This window comes from Silene latifolia, chromosome 8 (genome assembly GCF_048544455.1).
Source record: "Silene latifolia isolate original U9 population chromosome 8, ASM4854445v1, whole genome shotgun sequence".
In the NCBI taxonomy this organism is placed as follows: domain Eukaryota; kingdom Viridiplantae; phylum Streptophyta; class Magnoliopsida; order Caryophyllales; family Caryophyllaceae; genus Silene; species Silene latifolia.
Window position 1 is genome coordinate 26,131,082 of NC_133533.1, and position 25,749 is coordinate 26,156,830.

General features: G+C 35.4%; 1 pseudogene; it reads left to right on the forward strand.

Moving 5' to 3' along the window:
* Window positions 1–1,507: 1,507 nt before the first annotated feature.
* LOC141594889 (linoleate 13S-lipoxygenase 2-1, chloroplastic-like) lies at window positions 1,508–19,206 on the forward strand (annotated as a pseudogene).
* The last annotated feature ends 6,543 nt before the right edge of the window (window positions 19,207–25,749 follow it).

Sequence of the window (25,749 nt, forward strand, 5' to 3'; positions counted from 1 at the left end):
AAGTTTGTCAAATGGCCCTATAAGGCAAACAAGTTCTATATCCCTTAGTTGTCTAGATAATAGCTAGAATTTTATCTTAGAGTAAATTATCAATTACACCCACGCTTAATCCACTTTTTTAAACTAACTCTCACGTTAATTTTTTTTAATAATTTACCCCCAAATTATTTGCTCAGGTTACATTTTGCACTCAATTCTATTTTCAGGCCAATTTTCCGTCAAAATTCAATTTTTTTGTTTAAATATGACGATTTTACCCTTATTCTTTTATTAAGTAGGTTGTTGACTTGTTTCCCCTCTTTCCCATCTCTTTCATTCTCTTCTCTGTGTATGTATACTTAAATGCCCAAACCCCAATCGACGTCAACAAACCCGGCCACGCCCACTACTCCCGACCACGGGCCCAACCGCAAACAAGTCGACACGACGCAGTTCGACCCGATATCGTCCTTTGCGGCTCCTTCAACGGCTTCTTCGCTCCAGACCGCATTTCGATCCGCAACAATCATGATTAATTGTTCTTTAGTGAATGGATCAATTAGGATTTTGATTGGTTCTTCATCTTCATCAATTGTTTGATTATGACGGAGATTTGGGGAAAATTTTTGGTGGAAATTTTTTGGGGAAATTAGATAAAGAACCCCATAAAATGAGGTGGAAAGAAGAGAAAGAAAAAGCAAGAAGCAAGACGTTTGGAAATGATCAATTATTTGTTTAAAAGTTGTATAGAGAAAGAGAAAGCAAGACGCGGGGGCAAAATTGTCAATTCTTTATTTATTTTTTGCCTGAAAATGGTAAAGAGTGCAAAATGTAACCTGAGCAAATAATTTGGGGGTAAATTATTAAAAAAAATTGACGTAGGAGTTAGTTTAAAAAAGTGAATTAAGCGTGGGTGTAATTGATAATTTACTCTTTATCTTATTATTATTATTAAATGGTAGTATTTAAATTTATTTTACCATTAAAATAAATATTATTTATCTTGAGCTAGACTAGCTAATAGGTTTGGTAGAATACCCTACATAGGAGGTGAGGAAGGTCCCCACGGATAATAAAACTCGTGCTCCACAAGACAAATTAAAATGGCTGGCATGCATAGCTCAAACAAACGAATTAAACATGCAGTATAGCTGTAGTATTGGTAGAATCAATGCCCACATAAAATCGATTGGTGGAGATAGGGGTGCTAGCAGAGGCACTCGTTGGATGGATGAAAATTACAAAGATTTGTAGTTAAAATTTTCCAATTTTTTCGAGTTCTCCGTGTACCATTACTCTGTTCACCCCGTTAAATTTTGTTACCCCGCTGATGAATTCAATAATACTTTAATTCCCGACTCCGTCACTACGTAATAATGCATGTCAACGTCCAAGATCTATCTTAACTACAAACACTTCCCCGATCATGACACGTTTCAGTTTGCTATCATCCACACAAACATACAAACTTAATAAAAATAGACAACCCTACTAAATATTATTTCACATATTTAACTAAAAAAAAATTATGTTAAACTCCGCCATCTACACCATAAACAAAGACTACTCGTATATTAGTTTCGGACACAAGCTCTTGGTAATAAACGGGGAAAGTGACCGGAATGTTGTTAAGCCACATACTAGCAGTAGTAGTAGTAGTTCATTAATTTGCAGGAAATCGCGGCACGCAACTGCTGCTAGGGCACAAAAACATTCAGAAAAAGGCATTAGTGTAAGCGAAATAACAGCAAGTAATAATATTATTGAGGAAGCTGAGAAAGATGGTGTAAAAAGTTTGAAGGCAATAGTAAGTGTAAAACCTACTATTGCAGGTGTTTTCTCAAATCTTGGTCTTACCCGAGGCCTTGATGATATTTCGGATTTACTTGGTAAATCTTTGTTACTGGGCCTTGTTAGTGCTCAACTTGACCCAAGTAAGATCCAACTCACCATCATAATTCAATTACATCATTTTAATTTACTCTAATTTTTATCAATCAGTCACCTTTACAGATGATGATATTTGTCTTTAAAATTAAAACGCCTTAAATATTATTTTATTAGACAAATCTTTTTGTTTTTTTCCGGTATAATTTGCTTTTGTCTAGAATAGTAACATTTTAATACTATTTGACCATCTTAATCTTAATCTTAATCTTAAAATGGTACACCAGTCTTAAACAAAAATCTGTAATTTTTTATAAGCCACTTTATTAGTTACTTGCTCTACTCATCAGTAGACTCTGCATATTCATTAGCTAATAGAATTTTTAATGAATTTTTATTTGTTATTAAAATGCACTCCGATACTTGGTAGCACGACACTTCTCTTAACTAGTCATCCCGTATTCGATACTGTATCGGATACTGATAGTACTCGTCGAACACACGCCTAAATATGTGGAATAACTATAAAGCCATATCTATTTTTCTTCATTTAACACGTGTCCATGGTATTTAATTGGACATGTCTCGGGCATGTGCCGAAGGTATTTGAACATACCTTTGGACACATTTTTCAAATAGAATCAAGCTGAATTTAAGTTGAATAGTGTGCATTGTTTTATAACGGAGAAATGAGTTGAATTGAGGGTGAGTGATGTTCTTTAGACGAAGAATGAGATATCGAAAGAGATTAATTAGGAAATGGGTTTGGGTGGGAAATGCAAATGAGTTATATATAGGGGTCGTTTGGTTGCCACTTAGAAAACACAGGCATTGGAAAATCCCATGATTTTGAAAAACATGGGTTGTTTGGTTGCCATAAATTTTAAAAAATGTAGGAATTAGAACTTCCCAGGAACTTCCAATGCCTACATGATGTGTGAAGTTGCTTACCTACTCACCCCTTGGTCATTGGAAATTCTTCTAGAATTTAATTCCTACATGAACAACCAAACACTTTTTCGAAATTCACCCGAAATGGATGAGAGAACTTAATTCCTATGAATTGTATTTTTCTAGGAGAATTAAGTTCCTTGATCAACCAAACAACCCCATAGTCAAAAGTCAAGTTTTACCTTCACTTTTTAAAATTTAATATAAAATTCATTTAAAAAATATATATATATATATATATATATATATATATATATATATATATATATATATATAGAGATTGAATCATGTGAGGCACCCTTCTTAGGGTGAGGCGGCTGGACACCTTCTAAACCATTGGATTAAACAACTACAAGTGCCTCAGATGTTGACACGTGTCTCCTTATATAGCCCCAACAAACTCCAAATTTCCCTAACTTCAAACATTTACTCCGTCACATTTACTCCCTTCACTCTCTCTGTTCAAGTCGTCTAATACAGTGAGCTCCGTCTTCGCCATTCACTCGATTTCGACGCCATTACCATCGAGCTTGTTCCGCCATTACCATGAACTTTCTCGGACCTCGTTATCATCCGAAGTTAGGTAATTTCGATCACCTCATTTTAATTTCAATTTACTTAGATTTTCACCTCCATTATAATTCCTTATTTTTCACCCTAATTTTCAATCGACTTATTTATTCCTTAATTTATCGCTGTTCTTATGCAGGTTTTGATCGGTTTCTGAGCATAATCGAGCACAATACGAACACATGCAATCTATTGAAGTCGATTTCTCCTCTTATTCAAATGTTCCTTTCCGTTATGATCGATTCAGTTGATTCAATAGTTTTCATTTCAATTCATCGGTACTTTTCATTTTTTCTTCTCTGACTCATCTCGTTTTTGCCGTTATCACTATACTTTCATTACTTATTAATTGTTTTAATGCAGGTTTTAATCGTTCTTGATCATAATCGAGCAGCGTATGAACACATAAAATCAATTGACGTCGATTTCTCCGCTTCTTTGTAAGGTCCTTCCCTTTTATTTCTATTTTGCTCACTGATTTACTTGATTTTGTGTGTTTTCGATTCGAGCTTGTTTTAAATTGTGTACTACTACTATTACTCTCAATGGCTTCCTATTGTATGACAGGCTCAATAACATGGACTCATTCTCATCTGCAACCCCCAGTACAACTCGATTTCCTTTCAAAGATTGAGGACCGAAAAATCAGATATGGAGCCCAAACTAGGGCCACATCCCTTCATTTTGGAAGGGTGGGATCTGAAGGCCTTAGGACATTTGGTAAATCACTTAAATCAGGAGTTGGTCGAGCAGTCTTCCCTGAAGATCTTAGAGTTTCTGACAAGAATGTATTTGTTCCTCAAGATCGATCCCTTCTTTTTTGGAATAAACTCTTTGTCATATCTTGCATTGTTGCAGTGTCTATAGATCCCTTGTTCTTCTATCTTCCAATAGTTGAGAAGGATGATTGTCTTGGTTTGGACTATGGCTTAGCTGCTACTACGACTTCCATGCGTACAATGATTGATGCTTTCTACCTTATCCACATGGCTTTTCAATTCGTCATCGCATTTATTGCACCATCTTCTCGGGTTTTGGGCGAGGTGAACTTGTAATTGATACCGCTCAAATAGCCAAGCGATACCTGCGGCGTTATTTCATTATAGACTTTCTCATTGTTCTTCCTCCTCGCCCACAGGTATTGTTTCGGATTTGTTCTTTTCTTTTTTGAGGTACTTTTCTTTGGATTTTCTTTTAATCGATTCTCCTTGTTGTTTGGCCGATAATGAAATGTTCTTGTAATGGGTTCTTGCTGTGTAAATATTCCGTAATTTTTTGTTTGTTGGTTCCCAAAAATCTGTCGATTAATAGGTCTTTGTCATTTAGCTTTGTTATTTCCAGTGATTTGCAATTGATGATGCTAAATGAATACTTGTAGTTGGTTACTAGCTAGTAAGTGAGACTTGAATTATCTGACAGAAATCATATGCCATAAAAAAAGCTGTCACTTGATTTCACATTACCTGAACTTGAAGATTGTTTCACTGTTTGCTAGTTGCGGAGAAGTGTTATTCATGATAATAACCAAAGGAAACCTTTATGCGCAGATTGTCGTATTAAAGTATCTTGTTAAAGCACATACTATATGTACTCGTATATCTTTGTTAGCTATTAGCTTAAGGTTCCCCTTATTTAATCTTTGTTATGTACTAATATATCTTAACGGCTATTAGCTCAAATGGGAGAGCAATGTGCAAATCTTGCACAAAGGTATGAGTTCGAATCTCATATAGCCTAGTTAATTTAAGAATTTAGTGTATTAAACTTAAATACAATAACATAAATGTAAAAGGCCAAAACCCAAGAGTCCACTAGAGAAATACCAATTAGGCTTTGAAGTAACAGTAGCAGTCAATAACCAACATAATAACCAACATGGGAGTCGAACCCACACCTTGTGCATTGCACAACGCTCTACCATTTGAGCTTATTGGTTTTACAATAATTAAATCATTCCACTAGTTTTCATCACTTATGATGACCAAGTTTCACAAAACAAGCTCTAAGATTCACTGAACAAGGTCTGAGATTCACAAAACAAAGTCTCAGATTCACCTAATAAAGAAAAGAGCAAAATAGGTTATTTTAACCACTTATGATGATCAAGTTTCACAAAACAAGCCTTAAGATTCACTTAATAAGGTATGAGATTCACAAGATAAGGTTTGAGACTCACCAAATAAGGAAAAGAGCAAAAAACGTGATTTTAACCACTTATGATGACCAAATTTCACAAAACAAGCTCTAAGATTCACTTAACAAGGTCTGAGATTCACAAAACAAAGTCTGAGATTCACCTAATAAGGAAAAAAGCAAAAAACGTGATTTTAACCACTTATGATGATCAAGTTTCACAAAACAAGCCCTCAGATTCACTGAACAAGGTCTGAGATTCACAAAATAAGGTCTGAGATTCACCAAATAAGGAAAAGAGCAAAAAACGTGATTTTAACCACTTATGATGACCAAGTTTCACAAAACAAGCTCTAAGATTCACTTAACAAGGTCTGAGATTCACAAAACAAAGTCTGAGATTCACCTAATAAAGAAAAGAGCAAAATAGGTTATTTTAACCACTTATGATGATCAAGTTTCACAAAACAAGCCTTAAGATTTATTGAATAAGGTATGAGATTCACAAAATAAGGTTTGAGATTCACCAAATAAGGAAAAGAGCAAAAAACGTGATTTTAACCACTTATGATGACCAAGTTTCACAAAACAAGCTCTAAGATTCATCGAACAAGGTCCGAGATTCACAAAACAAAGTCTCAGATTCACCTAATAAAGAAAAGAGCAAAATAGGTTATTTTAACCACTTATGATGATCAAGTTTCACAAAACAAGCCTTAAGATTCACTGAATAAGGTATGAGATTCACAAGATAAAGTCTGAGATTCACCAAATAAAGAAAAGAGCAAAATAGGTGATTTTAACCACTTATGATGATCTAGTTTCACAAAATAAGCCTTAAGATTCACTGAATAAGGTATGAGATTCACAAAATAAGGTTTGAGATTCACCAAATAAGGAAAAGAGTAAAAAACGTGATTTTAACCACTTATGATGACCAAGTTTCACAAAACAAGCTCTAAGATTCACTGAACAAGGTCTGAGATTCACAAAACAAAGTCTCAGATTCACCTAATAAGCCAATTAAATCACATAAGTACCTAAGCATACGAACGGCAGCAAGCGAACACTTCTCCAATCACTCAATCAAGACATTGTGTTGAAGAGGGAAACAACCCCTATGAAATATGCCAAACACCAAACTTCTAACTACTAGGAATCACAATTTAAACAATTAAATATTTGTTACCAATTCAATAACACCAAACCGACTAAACACACAAGACATCACAACAAAGCAGACATTCATTATAATTTATGCATAACAAAAACAACATGTTATGTAAACAAGCTCACATAACACACATATTTTCAACAAAAGTGATAAAAATCATAGTTTAAACACCATTTCTTTCAATTTCCACTTTAGAATAAGATATATTCATACCAGCAGAAGAAACTACGCCTATCCAACATACCAATTATTATACTTCATACTTGATTAACAAAAAAAAACATTTGGAAATTCCGCATATTTCTTACAAAAAAAATATGCATCATCATAATACACGCTTAAGTCATTGATTATCTTTTACCTTTGTTCAAAATCACTATGACAACAAAAAATTGTTTTAACTGGGACAGAGGGAATACTACAACGTAGTGAAACCATACCTATGGAAAGCAATTTACGGAATAGAGTAGTAAAGTCGAGTTGTGCAACTGGATCATCAGAATACACGCCGACAACCATCTCTGGTAAAGTCTCATCTACAAAATTCACCACAAAATTCCCCAATCAATAACACCGCTTGAAGTTAAAGACAACCTCTTTTCATGTCGGCCTATACTCCAATTAACAATATACTCCCTCCATCAAAAAAAAAAACAAGAAGAAGAGAAAGTGTTATGAGGATGCTCTGCAAAATCACGTCTCATATTCACTAATCATGTCACAGGTTAACAACAACTCAAACATAAAACATAAAACTTTTAACAACAGAGGGAGTGTTACGAGGTCTACAAAATCACCTTCTAGTTTCACAAAATCAGGTCCTACGTTTCACAAAATTATGTCTAAGTTTCACAAAATCAGGCCCTAGATTCACAACTAAACAAAGATATATGCATCATATGATTAACTTCTATGTTCACAAATCTAGCTTTAAGATTCACAAAACAAAGCCTAAGATTCACAAGATAAGAGAAATATCAAAATAGGCGATTTTAACAACTTATGACCAAGTCTCACAAAATACACATATAAGTTCACTATGATTCACAAAATCGCCTTCAAGATTCACAACATTGAAACAAATAATCCGCAAAATTTCACAAATTAAAACTGAAATAGAAAACAATAATTAGAGATTCAATAAAAGAAATACTTGTTTCAATAGCACTATTATCATCAACCATTGTGATATCTACAATCTCCATAGTAATTAGAGCTCCAAAATCGTCAAAACCAATGTAATAATTAGTACGAAATCGCTAGGTAAAGGAAATCGCGCAATCGGCATCAATTTGAACGTTATAATTACTTAAATCGCTCAATTTGATCAAATTCTAACCTTATATCATCACTTTATTATTGAATTAACAAAATTATATGAATATATTCAATTTTTATCAAAAACATGAAATTACCTTCAAATTAATCAAATAAAATCTTCTGAAACTGATCAAATCACGATATTATTGTTGTAGCTTGTTGTAGCTTGATCGGCAAATCGCTGTAATTGGAATCTACAGACAATCGCTAAAATTGATTAGTTTATGGAGCATATTTGGGTTTGATGGCTAAAATTGATGAATCGTTGTAGCTTGTCGATGTAGAATATTTGAGTCGTTGTGTTTGTGTGTTTATTTTAAATATATAAAATATTTGGGCCAAATTTTCAACCCAAATTTAATGACTGCGCGCTAACAGTCCGCCCCAATCTAATGAAGAAATTTGGTGAGACCGGCCGCCTCGCCATAATGAGGTGCCTCACCGGATCCGGCCTCTATATATAGAGGCCGGATCCTCGTGAGGCACCTCATTATGGCGAGGTGGCCGGTCTCACCAAAATGATACATGTTGAGTGGACTGTGATATATTGCGCGCTACTGGGCTTAGAATAAACACACGCCCAACCCTATACAAACAACCTTCTTTCTTCATCATCAAAACTCCTCTCAGCCATCTTTCCCAAATCAATCTCCATAACCTAATCAATTGAAGCAATTGTTCGTAGATTGCAGCGATTTTCCGATCAATTGTAGCGATTTTCCAATCGTTTGATCTATTCCGAGTTTTTCGATCAATTTGATCAATTCCGACGTTTTTTCGATCAATTTGATCAATTGAACGATTTTCAGATCAATTGTAGCGATTTTCCAATTGCATCAATTCAACAACCACCAAATCGCCATCGCCTCTCGCCTCAATTGTAGCGATTTTCAGTATTACATCAATTGTAGCGATTTTCAGTATTACAAAGTAATTGACGTGGGTTTAATGTATCGCAGCTATGGAACCCGGTTTTGGAATAAGCTACAGATTTTAACTCAAGGGCAGAGTACTTCTGGTCTCATGGATTGATATCAGATTCAACGTACAACATATTCACCAAGGCTTGCAATTATTCACGATATGTTACAGAGTATTACAGTGGGTCTGTATCACCTATATGCTCCAAAGTTATGAGGCAAGTTGGGACCGAAACAAGCAGGTTTATAGACAAATATGATGTCACTCTTGACGTTTGTATATCTTCAGTGCTATCTCAATCCAAGATTATATGCCCTCAGGAGGTATAACATTTTCTATCATAAAATCAGTTCAAAATGTGCTTCCCTGAGTATTTGTATAATAACTAACGAGCTTACTTTAAATTACGAAAAGTCGGGCGAGAGTGTTGATGTATGTATAGAAGATGAGACCGTAAGCTACTTGAATCGACCAGATGTGAAGAAGGCCCTCCATGCTCGGCTTGTAATTTTTTTAATCTGTACTGTTGCTATGTTTATGGTCATTGTTCCAAATTTCTTGCTATAACTTGGTACATGCTCTGAAAAGTGAAGCATGATGCATTAATGGGTGAACTGGTATGCAATATAGTTATGATACTGATGATATTGTATTATCTTCTGTCGACAGTATTCTGGACTATAAACTCCTGGATGTGCAGATACCCACAATCACCAATTACACTCACATAAGTAGTAAATCCGATTGGTTTTAATTTATCAAATTTTCATGTTTACCTATTTTGCTCTTTTCTTTATTAGGTGAATCTCAGACTTTGTTTTGTGAATCTCAGACCTTATTCTCGTGAATGTCGACCTTATTCGTTAATCTTAGAGCTTAATTTGTGAACTTAGAAGCTAAAATTCTTAAATTTTGTTATAAGTGATAAGAGATAACCTGTTTTGCTCTTCTCCTGATTTTGTGAATCTCGGTCCTTATGTTGTGAATCCTATAGCTTGTTTTGTGAACATGTAAGATAATTTTCTAAAACTTGGTCATTATAGGTGTTAGGAATCACCTATTTTGTTCTTTGCCTTATTTTGTGAATCTCAGTCCTTATTTTGTGAATCTCATACCTTATTCAGTGAATCTTAAGGCTTGTTTTGTGAAACTTGATCATCATAAGTGGTTAAAATCACCTATTTTGCTCTTTTCTTTATTAGGTGAATCTCAGACTTTGTTTTGTGAATCTCAGACCTTGTTCAGTGAATCTTAGAGGTTGTTTTGTGAAACTTGGTCATCATAAGTGGTTAAAATCACGTTTTTTGCTCTTTTCCTTATTTGGTGAATCTCATACCTTATTATGTGAATCTCATACCTTATTCAGTGAATCTTAAGGCTTGTTTTGTGAAACTTGATCATCATAAGTTGTTAAAATAACCTATTTTGCTCTTTTCTTTATTAGGTGAATCTCAGACTTTGTTTTGTGAATCTCAGACCTTGTTCAGTGAATCTTAGAGCTTATTTTGTGAAACTTGGTCATCATAAGTGGTTAAAATCACGTTTTTTGCTCTTTTCCTTATTTGGTGAATCTCGGACCTTATTTTGTGAATCTCATATCTTACTCAGTGAATCTTAAGGCTTGTTTTGTGAAACTTGATCATCATAATTGGTTAAAATAACCTATTTTGCTCTTTTCTTTATTAGGTGAATCTCAGACTTTGTTTTGTGAATCTCGGACCTTGTTGGTGAATCTTAGAGGTTGTTTTGTGAAACTTGGTCATCATAAGTGGTTAAAATCACGTTTTTGCTCTTTTCCTTATTTGGTGAATCAGGACCTTATTTTGTGAATCTCATACTTTATTTAGTGAATCTTAGGGCTTGTTTTGTGAAACTTGGTCATCATAAGTGGTTAAAATCACCTTTTTGCTCTTTTCTTTATTCGGTGAATCTCAGACTTTGTTTTGTGAATCTCAGATCTTGTTCAGTGAATCTTAGAGCTTGTTTTGTGAAACTTGGTCTTAAAATCACCTTTTTTGCTCTTTTCCTTATTTGGTGAATCTCAGACCTTATTTTGTGAATCTCATACCTTATTCAGATTTTAAATGCATATAATGTGCCTTATACGGTCATCGACGGAACTAGTTTGTCTTCAGATCAATAGAATTGGTTTTTCGCGCTTTATAATCCGTAACTATAACTATGTTATCATAATAGGATATTGTGTTATAATACCTGGCTTTTGTGTCACGGAATATTATTTGGCTCTATGGAATAACGTAACAAGTTAATAGAATAACACGGTTACTCTATGTGATAACATGACAAGTTACTGGAATAACACTACATGCTCTTTGGAATAACATGAGAAACATATGACTCGAATACTCAGGTGAAGTGGTGACTTATAAACTTATATTGTGGCCATTACATCAATCGTAGTGTGTTGGTGGAATATTCAGGTTTCTACTAAACTAGCTCATTAGCTCAATTGGTAGAGCATTTGTGCAATTGCACAAAGGATGTAGGTTCAATTCCTACATTAGCTTCTATTATCAATATATGTAACATAAGTGTTACTTTATCAAATAAACAGTGTTATTATATATACGAAACAATGTTACATTATCAAATAACTAGTGTTATTCTTAGCTAGCATCACTTTGTTCGATAATTATTGTTACCACATAGAACAACTAATGTTACTACAAAGTGTAACTAGTGCTTTATATATGTTCGTCTATGTGGGGCTCGAACCCACACCATGTGCAATAACACATTGCTCTACCTTTTGAGCTAATAGACGACAATGGCCAAATCCGATATGAAAGTAGACAAATAACAACTTATACTCGTAGATAAGAATTTTTCAACCCAAACTAGCACTAACAAGGCTCGGTGAGTCGGTGCATGTGTAGCCCTTTTCGTATAGTAGAAAACCTCATCGCATTCGGGTTAGTCCAATGTTAAATTACATATGTAAATGCCTTAAAATTCCATGTTAACATCCCAAGACACCCCTATCTCCATTTATTAAGATTCTACAGTTAAGCTGAAAAGTATTGACAATATGCTATGTATCCATGAACATGCCATTTAAAACATGACCATTTTACAGCAGCTTCAAAATCAGACCAGACTTCTATCAACATTCTTTAAATCAAACATGGTTTTTAAGCCGAATTCTTCACCAACTAGCTTAATCTAAAGGTGCTAACAGATTAACACAAGTTTTTGAAAATAAAACCTAAATTTCCAGAGATCGCTCCAAGATCAGACCTTAACATAATCCAAAACAACAAGATCATCAGAAATGTTCAAGTGTTCAACACTAAAGACAAACAATCGAAAATCCAAAGACATTAAACATGAAATCAAAAGACGAAATGAATCGAAAAACCGATTAAATCATAATAAAATAAGAGAAAGAAATTAAATGACTTTACGACACTTGCAGACCACCATTGTTGCAAAGAGGAGTGATGTAACGTCTCGAGAATTGCTACGGATTATGTAATTATGGCATGATTAATTGACGAATTGATGATCATCGGTAAATTATAAGGAAATAGGAGAGGAATTGGGGGAAATTGAAGAATTAGGTCAAATAAAATTGAGATTAATTCCTTACGAATTAGAAATTGTAAGTACGACATTAATTAAGATCAAGGAACGAGAGAAGAACAAGTTAGTGTACTTACGGATGATAATGGAGGTCGAAAAGCTTAACGACAATGGCGGGCTTAATCGAGTGAATGGCGAAACGAAGTCAAGAGAGAAAAAGTGAACAGATGAAATGCGACAGAGTAAATGATGGAGCATGAGAGGTAATTTGCAATTTGTTGGGTTTATATAAGGGGACACGTGTCAACATCTGAGGCATTTATAGTTTGTAATCTGACGGTTTAGAAGGTGTCCAGCCGCCTCACCCTAAGAAGGGTGCCTCACATGATTCAATCTCTCTCTCTCTCTCTCTCTCTCTCTCTCTCTCTCTCTATATATATATATATATATATATATATATATATATATATATATATATTTATTTTAATAAATTTATAATGTGTCACGTGTCCTAATTTTTTAATGGGATGCTATATCATGTATTCATGTTCATTTTGGTACTACCTAAGTCCAACATTCAAAGATATGTTTATAATGCAGGAAAAAAAAAAGTAATTTGAATTGATTTTTGTTAGTTTGAATAGGACGCTTCAAAATTATAAACTTTACATATTATAATAAGAACCCATATTTTGCAAAATAAAATAAATTTTTAAATAAATAAAAGAAAATACTTTGTTTATGTTTAAACATGGTAACTAAATTGTTATAAGCTTGTTTTCTATTCCCTTCGCACATAAAATGGAACACAAAAATGGGACAAATTATCCTTACTGCCTAGATGGAGGGGAACATTTGTAGTTATTGGACGACAAATATTGTTAATATGATCGACTTAGCCTCACAATGGGTTACTCCTCTCATCCACAATTCCACAATTGAAACTTTGGTGTAAATAAATTGTGGCTCTGTTTGGTAAATAGCGGATTAATTTCAGCATAAGCAGATTGCAAAAGCAGATTATAAATGGCAGATTTTATCAGAAGGTTTGACTAGCATATTATAATTAGCAAGAATTGATTTGAGTGTTTGGTAATTGCAGATTACGATTAGTAGATTGTTAGTTTTCTTTGTAAAATGGAGAAAAATTTCCTATTTTACAATATGCTAACCAATATCTTTGGGGTAAGCAAAGATATTGTAAAAAAAGATATTGACCCCAAATATCTTTGTTTTCAATATCTTTGTTTACCAAACACTAAAATTAGCATATTGATTGGTCAAACATGCTAAAAGCCTTGAATATGCTAAAATTTGGCCAATATGCTGTTTACCAAACAACGCCATGTGATAGACCGATAGAGCGTCACCGTGTAGTATCACCCTAGATGACATTATAGTTTTAAAATAAGGTTGAATCTTAGGTTTTATTTTGCACCAAAACCATTAAGGTCAATAATGGAATTTGCGGCAGTCCTTGTATGTTCCGCTAAACTTCAATTTGTCATATACCGAAGTTCCATGGTAATCACCTTAAAAAGGAAAAAAGATCCACGGCAATATCCCCCGGCAGGTAGTGGTGGAGCGAGGGGGTTAGAAGGGGCTCTAGCCCCATTGGCTTTTAAAAATTTCAAAAAATTTAGTTAAAAGTTTTCGATTTATTCCGAGGCTATCATACCTTATCCTATAATCACTTCCCCCTTGCTGAAATTTTTCGCCCCCACTGACTTCAAATCCTAACTCTGCATATACTACTATTGAGAATTTTGACGAGTTTGAGGAATAGTGTGGAAGAAATAAAAGAATTTGAATCGAATTTTAAAGAGAAAATAATAATATTTTATTGTTGTTAAGATTTGGATTGAGTTTGTGAATAGTCACGTTAAATTGCTACAAATAATGGCTTTTGGATAATTTTTCTCAATCTATGTGGTACTCCTCCCACTTTTTAATATATGACGTTTTGCTTTTTCGAGACGAGCCTTTGACTTTAATATTTACAAAAAAATATTTGGTAAAAAATTATAAAAATTATACCATTAAATTACTTATAAAAAACTCTTTTATATGAGTATACATATTACTATATTTAAGCATATAGTTTGAGAGATATTACAGAGAGAAGTGTGTGTCTCGAAATGTGAGAAAGACATATATAGAAAAACAGAGGGAGTATTAACTATTGAGTTTTCAATTCAATCTCTGGAACATTATGAAAATTGAAAGTTAAGAGGGAAATTAAAATGATAGGTAATTTACTAAAATAATCCGGGTGGCACTGAAAATAACTACTACCGACACAGCGATACTATCTCATTTTCCTTTATAATATAAAGTAGACTCTATCTTGGTTAAAATGAAAAATAAAATAATACAGGCTAAGCTAGAACTCGCTCTCCTCTTCATGAATGTGACTTAATCCCATGCTGGGGGGCTAGTAGGGGCCGTCGCCCCTTTGACGGTTGAGATTTTCGTAGTTTTTAGTTAAATTTTTCGATTTTTTTTCGAGTGTACCTTATATTATTACTTATTCGCCCCTAAAAATTTTCGCTCCTAAGCTCAAATCCTGGCTCCGTCAGTGATCTATGTATAAATTTATCACAGTTATTTTAACTTAAAGTTGTGGCGAATTCAACTAACGTGATTACATGTGTGGACATATATAACAATAATGGGAAGAGGTGGGAAAGGAAAAGGCAACAATAAAAGCATACGCACATCGGACGAAGAACGAGGAGGGCGTGGTGAAATATGAGGCGGAATTTAAGGTACCGGCGTACTTTGGAGAGGTGGGCGCAGTGGTTATCGAAAATGAACATCACAAAGAGATGTACGTCACCCAAATACTCATTCATGGCTTCATTCTTGGTCCTCTTCGTTTTACTTGTAATTCTTGGGTGCACCCCAAATCTCAATTCCCTCATACAGTCATACAAGGATCTTCTTCCCCAATAAGGTTAACTGCCTTTCTCTTTTATTATTAGGCTTCCTCCTACCTAGTGCTTAATATTCCACTTTAGGCTTTCATACTATGTAAAGATAACATCTCAACCAAAAGCTTAAACTGATAATTGGAATTCCGAGATCAATTTTATGTTCACTAACATTAATCCCTCCCCTTCTTAAAGATTTATACATTACTTTTTTAGAGGTCAAAGTTCTAAAACTGTGACGGCGTGACGCTGTGACCATAAATAGTAAAAGTTGTAAATTTATCTATAAATGGCGAAAATCATGTTCAAAAGTATGCATTAGAGACTGCGTATAAGCAATGCAGAAGATCATTGTGAATGAAAGTCATGACAGTGATGAGTACATGAGTACATCTTATACTTGGAAAAAGAATCACGTCTGTATGAAAATTATAATGATGGTTACACATGTGGTCCAATGCATGATGCACCAGTCATACTTACCGTCACAAACTCCAAGCGGATTAAAAAGAATGAGGGACAACGAACTGAAGAATATGAGAGGTGATGGGGAAGGAGAACGCAAGTCCTTTGAAAGAGTATATGACTATGACACTTACAATGACCTTGGAGAACCGGACAAAGATGCTGACTTGGCTAGACCCGTCTTGGGTGGTCCGGACCTTCCTTATCCTAGACGTAGAACTGGCCGTCCTCGTTCAACCGCAGGTACCATACCATATTACTTTTGCTTTCTATAAGAGTACCATAGCATGCATTGCACGGGGTCTAAATTAGTATTAATTATATCACAGATCCTTCGTCAGAAACAAGGAGTATTTCTGTGTATGTACCAAGAGACGAACAATTTTCGGAAATTAAGAGGACAACATTTTCAGCCAAGACGGTTTACTCCGCCCTACATACTGTCATACCATCACTCGAGACTTTCATTCTTGATCCTCAACTTGGCTTTCCACATTTCACCGCTGTCGATTCACTTTACAATCAAGGAATTAGCCTACCTGATCTCCAACAACATGGCCTTCTCACTTCTGTTTTGCCAAGACTTGTCAAAGCCATCCATGACATTGAAGAGCATGTTCTTCGATTCGAGCCTCCCGCTATCTTTGATCGTAAGATTCTTATCCATAAATAATGCAACTACCTTATGAGAATTTTAACATGTCAGGCTAAGGACCTATTCGGTTCGGCTGAAAAAAGTTGAAAAAAGTTGAACTGAACTGAAATGAACTAATGAATGAAGTTGAACTAAACCGAACCAAGCTGAATAAAACTGAACTGAACTGAAATGCTAAGTTCTCATATATTAAGCCACAAGGTCAAGCAAATTTTAAGTCCAATCTCGAAAACTCAGTCCGTCGGTAATTTCCTGACTTATTTCGATTCGTTAATTTCCAGGGAATAGATTTTCTTGGTTTAGTGATGAGGAGTTTTCGCGTCAAACGCTTGCTGGTCTAAATCCGTATAGCATCAAGTTAGTCACGGTATGATGGCATGATATGTACAACTTTGCACACTAGAATTTGAAATTGCGGTCGACACAAATTATGTTCTTAACAATGAACATTTAGGTATAACCAAGACTAGTTTTGCAGGAATGGCCCCTGAAGAGTAAATTGGATGCGAGCATTTATGGCCCTCCAGAATCCGCTATTACAACGGAGTTGGTAGAGAAGGCGATCTTAGGTTACATGACTGTGGATGAGGTTGAATCAATCATATACAACTAACTCATACTGATTACTACCTCCAACTTAGCAGATTCTTAACATTTTATTGAAATATTCCTTACAAATGAATAAAAGCGTAAAGAATCTGTTGAGTCGGAGGGAGTATATATATTATTTGATTTCTATTTAATAATTCAATCTGAGCAAAATTTACATTTTCATTAAGTGTAGGCATTGAAACAAAAGAAGTTGTTTATGCTAGACTACCATGATGCATTTTTACCTTATGTAAACAAAGTGAGGGAGCTTAAAGGCACAACTTTGTATGGGTCGCGTACCTTGTTCATCCTTAGCGAGGATCAAACTCTACGACCTTTGGCCATCAAGCTAACGCGACCACCAAGCGATGGAAAACTGCAATGGAAGCAAGCTTTTACTCCCAATTGGGACGCTACGTCATGCTGGCTTTGGAGGCTTGCTAAAGCTCATGTCCTTGCCCATGATGCCGGATACCATCAACTCATCTCTCACTAGTATAATTATTACTCTTCTGTTCCAGACATTTGTTTACCTATTCCATATTTGGATGTCTCATTCAATTGTTTATCTTTCTATATTGGGAAACTTGCAACAAATAGACTGAACATATGTATTATTGTAGGCTAAGAACCCATTGCTGCACGGAACCATACATAATTGCAACAAATAGACAATTGAGTGCAATGCATCCAATCTATAGGCTGTTGCATCCTCACTTTCGGTACACCATGGAAATCAATGCGCTTGCTCGAGAAGCATTAGTTAATGCAGGTGGTATCATTGAGAGCTCCTTTTCATTTGGGAAGTACGCGCTTGAGCTGAGTTCTGTGATCTATGGTTCCGAGTGGAGATTTGATCATGAAGCTTTGCCAGCTGACCTTATTAGCAGGTAAATTAAACTGTCTTTCTTGTCTCCACCTCAACTTTCGAAACTCATTATTTGTACGAAGAGAGATTAACTTAACAATTTTATGTCATGGGACTAGAGGAATGGCGGTTGAAGATCCAACAGCTCCACATGGACTAAAGCTACACATAGAGGACTATCCATTCGCGAATGATGGGCTAGTCTTATGGGACATCCTTAAGCAATGGGTGACAGATTATGTCAAATCATTATTACCCTAAATCAAGCCTAGTGGAATCTGACAATGAGCTCCAAGCATGGTGGACGGAGATAAGAACAGTAGGTCACGGTGACAAGAAGGACAAACCATGGTGGCCTAATCTCAAGACCACACAAGACCTTATTCATATCACTACCACCATGATTTGGGTGACTTCGGGACATCATGCCACAGTTAATTTTGGACAATATGGTTACGGAGGGTATTTCCCTAACAGACCAACCTTAACTAGAACGAATGTGCCTACAGAAGATCCCACTGAAGAAGAATGGAAATTGTTCTCTGAGAAACCAGAGGCAACACTTCTTAAATGCTTCCCTTCTCAAATACAAGCAACACGGGTTATGATGATATCGGATGTGCTTTCGACTCATTCTCCAGATGAGGAGTATATAGGGGAGAACATGGAACCCGCATTTGAAGAAGAAGGCGCGATTAAGGCGGCTTTTGAGAAATTTAGTGGGAGACTAAAGGAGTTAGAAGGGATTATTGATGAGAGGAACAATAATGAGAAGTTGAAGAACAGAAATGGAGCTGGTGTTGTGCCTTATGAGTTGTTGAAGCCAGTGTCCCCACCTGGTGTCACTTGTATGGGAGTTCCTAACAGCATCTCCATATGATCGCAAACATATACTCCCTCCAATCCTCTATTTTCTTCCTCTTTAGTTTGGGCACAAGAATTAAGAAATGGAGTATTATATTGATAAAAAGTTGGGTGGGGTTTGGTGATAGGAGAGAGGGATGAATAATTAAGAGTTAAATAATGAATTGTGGGCCACAAATATTAAAGTAAGGAATAAAATAGGATTAAAAGAGTTGGGTGGGTGGGGTAATAGGAGAGAGGTATGAATAAAATAAGAGTAAAAAGTTACCAAAAATAGAAAGGGGAAGAAAACCTGAATAACCGTTTTAGGAAATAGGGAAGAATATGGCGAATTGGAGGGAGTATATACCTGCAAGATTTTTTTTTAAAAAAAAATACATGCATACCTGCTAGAATCCGGTTTTAAAATAATACTTAAAAATAAAATATTTATCGTTTTGGGTTGATTTTGAAAGTATTTGTCAAAATGGTGTCCATGTAGGCTCGGGTTTTTCAAACCTGAAATATGCACTAAACACGCTATTGTCAATGACGTGTTAAGAGTTACTAAGAAGAGGTTAAGGCTACTGACCAAAAGCAATGGTTGATTTGACTGTTGCTTGTTTGTCTTAGCACAAGAGGTTAAGGCTACTGACTAAAAGCAACAGTATCCAGAACCATTGTTAAAGAAAAACGTAAATGAAGTACGAATATGATAAATGCAGCGAAAATAAAAGCAACGAGAGATCAACACAATGTTTTTGAATTGGTTCGATCAACACTCTAAGAGTCTACGTCCAATCTTTTTTTTATTAATAAGTGAAGTGATTTACTTCGACTACTTAAGACACTTATAATAAAAAGACCAACAACCTACTCCGGTTGCAACACGAGTTCTAAGACTACTGCGTCTAGGAACTCAATACTCTAACTAGACTGTTTACAAGACCAAGTTTCCTCAAACTGATTCTATGAAAGAATTGATAAGGACAACTTATTGATCAAACGATTTTAGGTAAGAGAATGCAATACTTAAGGCAACGGTAGTGAAGATTGTTGTCACTGGAAGACTTAGAAATATTTTGCAAATGAAAGAAAAGCTTTGAGTTCTTTAGAAAATAATTTTGCAAAACACTTTGAAATTCTCAGAAAAGTCTTGAGAAATGAAGGAGAGGAGTGTCCCTTTTATAGAGGAGCAAACTAGGGTTTAGAGGTCAAGACATATGATAGAAAACAAATATTTTTTGACTTTACCAAGTTTGCATAAAAGAGAGCATTCTTCCAAAGGTTAAAGAAGAAAAGATGCTTTGTTATTATCTTTAAAAAGCCTTTGAAAATCAGTCAAGGCAAGGTTGACAACCAAGTGAAGCCATTTTTAGAGAAACAATTTTGAAAAGAAACAAGTTCTTCTTTCCAAAAGCCATGATAAAATGTATTGCCACTTTGAGATAAAACCTTTTGAAAGATACCATTGAAATATTCTTTTCTTAATAAACAACCTTTCATAAAATTCAAATATCAGAAATGAACATTTCAAAAATAGAAGTTTGTATTTGGAAATATGAGTATTTTTAAAACCAAAGAAGTTTTTCAAGTGACACGAGCTAAAGCAACAGTCTTGCTTATCGTTTCTCAAGAAGATCATGTTGTTGAACTTGATCTTGCTTGCATGTTGCCTTAGTACCATACTCTCTTACCCTTACATAAGTGACTCTTATTACAACACAATTCTTGGGTAGCTTCATCAACACTTCTTGACCTTGCACATTGATTAATTCTTGATTGGGAAAGTGGGCTAAATCCTGAAATGGAACATCTTAAAGCATAGTTAAAATAGGCATGTCATCATCAACAAAAGTGTTCTAACACTGGAACATACGATTGAATCACAATCTCTCTTCGTCCTCCTCGATTTCATGTTTTATTTCCAAAGTGCAAACCCCAATTTTCTGGTTTTAGTTTAATTAATTGATTACATGCTCCGTTGATATCAATACTGATTGCTCTCCTCTACTGTTTCTGCACCACAAGATCCGAATTGATCACCTCCGCCCTTTGCTCACTTCAACAACAAACCTGGGCACTACACCGACAAAAAACGAATTCTGGATAATTGGGTCGGTGCCATGCTTTGTGGTGAAGGTGGTGGAGTGGGTCGTTAATTGAGTGAGGTTGTTTTGTAGTGGTGTTGGATGCTTCATGTTATTCAAGAGTTGCAGGATACCGTGAAGAGAAATTGAGAAAGGCAAGGGAAAGAGACACGCCATTCTAAACGGCGTGTTCTCCTTAATATAATTTTTTTTCCAATTTCTAGTTTTACCGTAAACATTAAACACGCCATTCCTAATGGCGTGTTTATCCCGTGTTCCAAGTTCAGAATTTTCCGAGCCTACGTGGATACCATTTTCACAAATACTTTCAAAACCAACCCAAAACGATAAATATTTTATTTTTGAGCATTATTTTAAAAACAGATTCATTTGAATATTGCAGGCAACTTTTTATTTAACTTTTTACTTGTGTCATTATAACCTATTGAGTCTATGACTCCTAAGAGCATATACGGCTATACCCTGTGAGACACTTCAAAGACTTAAGAAGATTAAATTATATTCGTATCATTTACCATGTTCAACAGCCCAAGTATAGTGTTTTGTCTACCTATTAGGTAAAAGTTTAGAATAAATTCGCTTCATTTATCAACTAGTTATTTATATACTCATGTATGCATAATATTAATGTGATCCTCCCTCCTATTCATCAGGTTGTTTACGTTTTTATTTTTGTATGTTCAACAAGTTGTATACGTTTTTTTAGATCTAAATGAATGATTAAAACAATAAAAGTCACATGCATGTAAGGTCCTAAAAATCTGCACTAAAAGAAAAGGTAAAGATTCAAATGAATAGGAGGGAATATTTCTTTTATGACTCTATTACTCATTGGTTCAAAATTATGATGGCATAAATCAAAATGGTCAAGTAGGTTGTGTTTCCTTCTATTATAAAGTATCAGTGTTATTCGATACAATTCTCGATGCAATTTTCATCTTGGTTCATTAGGAAACAACCTCTTTATATTATTAAATGTTGACATAAGGGTAACACTGCGCACATTCAAACCCCCTTACCTCGCAATTCGTGGGAGTGATGGGGCATTGTGATAATCTTGTTATTGGTTGAAAACAAAAAAAAATATTAAATTATCATTAAAAAAATTATGATTATGATTTATATTTGGAAAATAATCTAAAAAAACTTTAAAAAAGAGTAATTATAATATTACTTATTTTAATAATTAACGAATAGGTAGGTGAAATTTCGATATCCATACTCGTATAAGCACAAACATCGTATGTACTTGTAACACCCCCATCCACTTCAAATGAAAAGTGTATACAATCAAACTGTCATACAAAAAGTCTACTAGCAAAACTGTAGACACCAAAATTTTACATTTTTGGTATCTATTTATTTTATAATATCTTAAGTATTTTAGAGATAATTATCAATAATTATTGTGATAATATCTTAGATATTTTAGAAATCTTTCTACGTTGCCCTCCAAGCTACCCTACTATAAATACAACTCCGTCTCTAGGGTTAGAAGGAGAGCAGATGGATTAAGTCAAATGACTCCATCATCCTGCTACCAAATTGTAGGTAAATGGAACAAGTCACAAAACGACCACATCATCTCCCTACGAGATTAAGTCGATAAGACCCTCGTAGCACTATCAAAACCCTAGCCTTTAGAATGGAATCAAGAGAGTTACGGAAATTGTAACCTTCAATCTTTCAATAATAAAACTCTTATTTTCCGTATTATATTTGTACCTCTTTATTTATTATTGCAGGTATGAATTTTTATGGTTTACAAATTGGCATGCCCGGTGGGACAATTTTCGCGCTTCATCTCCATTCTCAAGGGATCCAAATTCAGTAGAGGAGGTGAGTTGCAACCGACATCATGTCTCTACAACCAGTCTCGGGGGGCATCTGTAGACACCAAAATTTTAAATTTTTGGTATCTATTTATTTAATAATATCTTTAGTATTTTAGAGATAATTATCAATAATTATTGTGATAATATCTTAACTATTTTAGAAATCTTTCTACGTTGCCCTCCAAGCTACCCTACTATAAATACAACTCCGTCTATAGGGTTAGAAGGAGAGCAGATGGATTAAGTCAAATGACCCCATCATCCTACTACCAAATTATAGGTAAATGGAACAAGTCACAAAACGACCCCATCATCTCTCTACGAGATTAAGTCAATAAGACGCTCGTAGCACTATCAAAACCCTAGCCTTTAGAATGGAATCACGAGAGTTACGGAAATTGTAACCTTCAAACTTTCAATAATAAAACTCTTGTTTTCCGTATTATATTTGTGCCTCTTTATTTATTTGCAGGTATGAAATTTTATGGTTTACAAAAACAGCGGAAGTTATAACAAAAGCTAGACTCAGCGGTGTCTCATCCATCCCGTAAGAGCTCAAGCATTCAAACCTGCTAAACACCCTGCTCACCGTCCCCCATGGATCACCGCAGATTTTAAAACAACAAAGGGGTCAGTCAACTGTATAACAAATCAAGAGTTACAAATATAATAATCAATACAAACAAATCCTACAATAAACAATCTCCGTCTTCCGAATACGAATGTCTAATAAACCACAGCCTAGTAGGATTGAGCAAAAAAATACGATACAGTTTTTTATACTGATACGATACGATACACGGTTCTTGTTATACAGTTTTTCGTATATACGATAGACGGTTTTTTAAAAACCGTATTGTATCCGTGTCGGGGAAAATGAGAACTGTATATACAGTTTTGACCTGATTTGAGATAAATTCTTAACAAAAAAAACACTTAAACTAATCCCATACGAAATGCGGAAACATTGCACACTTTACAATCACATTACACTTTACACTCCTCTCTCCTCTCTCACCCCAATTCCCCAACCCTAATTTTCAGATCCCCATTTCCTCCACAATTAAATCCCCAATTCCTCAACCCTAATTCTGCCACACAAAGTCACATTAAAAATTGAACTAGAATCAAATCTTATAAGTGTAAACTAAGAGAATGGAAAAGAGGAAGAAAGGAGGCATCTTGTGAAGCTCCCGCAGGGGCAGACGACAGCGTGGGAAGAGAGTAGAAGGCGGCGTGATGATTCGGTGACGGCGGCGTAATACTCCAGCGACGGTAGGTGGTGGAGGCATAGCCGCGTAGGTACGTCGGTGTGTGAAAAGATGAATTTAATGATGATTCAAGTTTATTAGGTTCTCTTTTCCCCCACGTATTAATGATGGGTGAAAGTAATGTGAAACACACAATCACATGGCTCGCGCAAAACATGGATTTCAAGTTTTTTTTATTGCATTTAATAGAAAAACAGCAAAAACCGTATCTGGGTATCCGGATTTCGTATATCCAGTTTAGCCGGGTATCCGAAAAACGTATACCCGGTTAAACCGTATCGTATCCGGAACTCAGAAAATGGTATTTTAAAAACCATATACCCGATACGGTTTTGAAAACCGTATCGGGTATACGGTTTTGCTCAGCCCTACAACCCTGCCAGGTCACCCATCGCAATAGGCACCCACACCGCCAGTGGTAGACCGCAACCTTGCCACCTAAGCTCCGCTCATCGGAGCGAGCGAACCCAGATCATTAATGTGCACATCCCCCTTGTGACGGGAGCCACAAGGGGCGAATATGAGGGTGAAGACCATCTCCCGACAATGGCTTCACAATCAATACTATTAATGTCAATAATACCACAATATCACAATAATTCCGCACCATTGATAATCAATCATAAAGTAGAAGAATACAGTGTAGGGAAACCCTACCTGACTAGAAAATCCGGCAACCAAACAATAAACAATTAGAATTGCTCCTCAACGAAGTTGTCACCTAACAAATATACACAAACAATACTAATATCAAGATCCATCCCTAAAATAACCATTTCCCCTAATCGCCCAGATTACGGTTTAAATATCCCTTAACAACGACAATACAAATCGATTAAGGATGATAAAGATATATGACGCGACAGGCACGACCTTACGAACTCCAAACGCTCCACAATCTACCCACACTTGCTTAGGAGATGATTAAGATGCTTAAGGAGATGTTTAGAAATGTTTATGTTTGTAGAATCAGGATTAGTGAACTGATAATAGGATTTTATAACTCCTAATTCATCTTAACCAAACCGCGAATAAAAAGTCTCCAGACCGAACACTCGGCCGAGTACGCTCTACTCGACCGTGTGTCACCTAAATCGGTCGAGTACACCCAAGGCAGTAGACTGCCTTAAAATATTCAACAAACCTACTCGGTCGAGTACAGCCCACTCGACTGAGTACCCAAAGACCAGAAAAGTGTAGTATTACAGTCTTCCTTCCTTAAAAATAACTTCGTCCTCGAAGTTCAAACTCATACCTGGATAAAAAAACATAAACACCACCAGACGCAACACTAACAAACACCAATTAGTTCCTAAACTATAACAAACTATAACCAAAAGACAAAAGATAACTCAAAGGTACTACTAAAACTGACTTCTAATATCCCAAAAACACGCGCGATCCTTTCCTACCCCCCTTAAAAGAATAAGGTTACATTCTCATAACCAAGCATACCTGATCAAAATGATGTGGATAACGCTCCCTCATTGCTTCCTCCGGCTCCCATGTAGCTTCTTCAACATTATGGTTAGACCATAACACCTTAAGCAAGATGGTTTTACCGTTTCTTATCTTGCGCACCTTGCGATCCAATATTTTTTTTTGGCACTTCCACATAAGTAAGCGCTTCATCGAGCTCAATATTCTCCATCTCAAGCACATGAGACGGATCACTCACATACTTTCGAAATTGTGACAC